The 2,956-nt window shown below is 39.3% G+C and overlaps 1 long non-coding RNA gene across 4 annotated transcripts; it reads right to left on the reverse strand.

The window, feature by feature from the left end:
• Window positions 1–571: 571 nt before the first annotated feature.
• On the reverse strand, window positions 572–2,559 carry LOC120081197 (uncharacterized). Of its 4 annotated transcripts, XR_016530540.1 has the most exons (4): window positions 2,006–2,487; window positions 1,821–1,899; window positions 1,636–1,703; window positions 572–817 (listed from the first exon to the last, which is right to left on the reverse strand). It is a non-coding gene; the product is annotated as an uncharacterized LOC120081197 (long non-coding RNA). The 4 variants fall into 4 exon arrangements; XR_016530539.1 differs by lacking the exon at window positions 1,636–1,703 and having other exon boundaries at window positions 1,826–1,899; window positions 2,006–2,559; XR_005482713.2 differs by lacking the exon at window positions 1,636–1,703 and having other exon boundaries at window positions 1,810–1,899; window positions 2,006–2,537.
• Window positions 2,560–2,956: the final 397 nt, after the last annotated feature.

Genomic DNA, 2,956 nt, shown 5'->3' on the forward strand with positions numbered 1-2,956 from the left:
TTCTTCTTTTCAGGGGATTAGATCCTGGCAGTAGTTGGAGGTTGGTGAGATGACGATACGAGTAGGCACATGACACATCATCTTAGCTGTGGTAATGGGAGGAATCTAGTTGACTTTGCAGAAGAAGTTTATCTTTTTAGATAATGTTTATGTAGTTTTTGAGTTGAAAAGGAACTTAATTTCTGTAAAATGTATGATACAGTGTAATTATACTCTCAATTTTTATTTGAATAAAGTGTTTATTTATAAAGATGGAGTTAAAATCTGTTCAACATATCTGGAAAATAACTTGTATGTGCTAAGGCCGTTAGCAACGAGTTCCCTCCATAACATAGAGATGTTTAAAACTGTTGTAACTCAAAATAAACGACAAAAGGTTTCTCCAAAAGAAAATGCCCAACTTTGGCACCTTCGATCAGGGCACATCAATCTTAATAGGATTGAGAGGTTGGTGAAGAATTGACTTGTAACAACCCCACCTCCTAAGACTATTAAAAAAGGGATCGTTACTGCATGCATGCATAAATATTCACATTGAGGAAAATAAAGTAAAAATAAAATAGAATAATCATGATTTTGAACTGCTTTAAGTATATAAGAAAATGTTCTGCCATTATCTCAAGATCTTAAATTGTTCGACCCGGGTACCCTTTTTAACATGAAATAAATTATATATAAACATATTATAATAAAATCGTAAATGTAATAAAATCAACACATGAGAAAATTATAAAGGGTCAACTGCGGAAGCGATTCTGGTTTTTTTTGCACTGTCACGGATTCCTCTTGTCAGTCACCTGAGTATCCTTGCCCTTACCTGAAAAAAAAAATAAAGATAAAGGTTGAGTATAAAATACTCAGTAAGTGATCCCATTACCGGGATCAGACTATGCATTCACGAGCAAAGAAAGATAGTTTGTGCCAGTAAGTGATCCCATTACCGGGATCAGACTATGCATTCACGAGCAAAGAAAGATAGTTTGTGGCTCATACAGCCATATCAATTTTTTATGATGAAAGGAAAACCAAAAAACGTACTATCTTGTCTTGAAACGCATGTCTAGCGGCCCATAGGGACACTGTCAAACATGAAAATAACATGAACATGAACCCATCGACTCACGCATGTCTAGCGGCCCGTAGGCACACCGTCAAACATGATAATAACATGAACATAAACCTGTCGGTTCACGCATGTCTAGCGGCCCGTAGGCACGCCGTCAAACTTGAAACATGAAAAAAAAATAACATGAACGTAAACCTGTCGGCTCGCATGTCTAGCGGCCCGTAGGCACACTATCAAACATGGAAAAATAATATGAATGTGAACCTTTTGACTCACGCATGTCTACGGCTCGTAGGCACGCTGTCAAACATGAAACTAGACCCGTAGGTCCTCTGAAATAAAACATGTGTCAAGGCGAGACAGTAAACCGCTCTATTGGTCTATTCATGCATCACATATATAATATCAGTACTGATTAGAAATTCGAACATGCTCATAATACTTATAACTTTCATGCAACAAGTAAAACATAATGAAAAAAAAAATCATGCTTCAAGAGTCCATTAAGTAACTTTATAAGTCTAGTCTAGGCCGCTTGGCATGAAGGCACCGGTAATAGTACCACTTACCTCAACTTGGTCTCAAAAGTCTATGCAAATAACTCATTAATAGCCCTTGGATAAAACTCAAATCAATCCTATGACATTAACCACAAGTTTAGTTTAGCAACTATGGCCTAGGAAATGAGTCAAAGATTAAATAAATCCTCAGGTCTAAGTCCAAAGGATAACCAACCGACTTACACAAAACTTACTCAACTCCAAAAATTTTTGGTTGAAAAGAAAGGTCTCTTCCTTGATAGCAATGCCCCAAAATCTTCCAAAATCCTAATCCTGAAAGTTGTCACAATGGCTAATAACCAAAATTGTTTCCAACACAAAGTGACACTCCAAAAATCTCAAAAAACCCAATCCTTGCCCATAATAAACCAACTCTTACCCAACTCAAGATTTTGCAAGAATAGGCAGCGGCGGTCGGCGAACCCAATGGTGGCTGACCAGAATGACGACGAAACTAGTCCAGCGCCGTCTGAAACGAGCGGCTGCACCGATCGGAGGCAGGGTGGTAGTATGCATCGATTGTGGCTGAGTGTGGCTGCAGAAACGGGGCTGAATGGCTGGGCGTGACGGATGAAGGGGGTCTGCATGGGTGGAACGGCTTGGGCGTGGCGGCTCACGGCCAACTTCGACAATCCAGGCACCGGATGAGGCAGCGGCGGACGACCCGACTGAAGGACAGGGGACGACGAACGGCGGGGGCTCTTCGCGGCGACGGGGTAGCAGCAGCGCTCGGCGATGGCACTGGCAATGCGGCGCGGCTAGAAGAGGAGGGAAGATCGACGGCGAAGTAACAGGCGACAGCGGCTCTGGCGGCTAGGGTTTGGGTAAAAAAAAAAAGGGAGAAGAAAAGAAGAGAGGCGTGCGGTCTTCAGAAGAGAGAGAAAAAAGAAAAAAATCTATTTTCTTTTTTTTTTTTTTTTTTAAACCTTTCCCACAAGTATATAAAACTTAAACCTTTTCCTTTTCCCTTTAAAAAAAGATTTCCTAATCCTTTTTCAAAATATATATACTTTTTCTTTTAAAAACTCCAACAAACAGATTTAATTATCTCCATAGATAATCAAATCTCCAAATGCAAGCCAAAATAAAACTCAATTAATTCCAATTAATTAAATTATATTTTAGCTTAGCCAAATACATAAAACTCATATAATTTATCCAAGTAGCCAACATAAAAAAATAAAGCTTAATTACAAAATAAATCAGGATGTTACAGGACTTCTATGCGAGCTAGAGGAAAATTTTTTACCGGTGTGCGAATCTTGCCTTGAGGGCAAGATGACTAAAAGACCTTTTACTGAAAAAGGTTATCGAGCCAAAAAGCCTCTAG

This window comes from Benincasa hispida, chromosome 7 (assembly GCF_027475165.1).
Source record: "Benincasa hispida cultivar pf3 chromosome 7, pf3_genome.v1.1, whole genome shotgun sequence".
Lineage (NCBI taxonomy): Eukaryota > Viridiplantae > Streptophyta > Magnoliopsida > Cucurbitales > Cucurbitaceae > Benincasa > Benincasa hispida.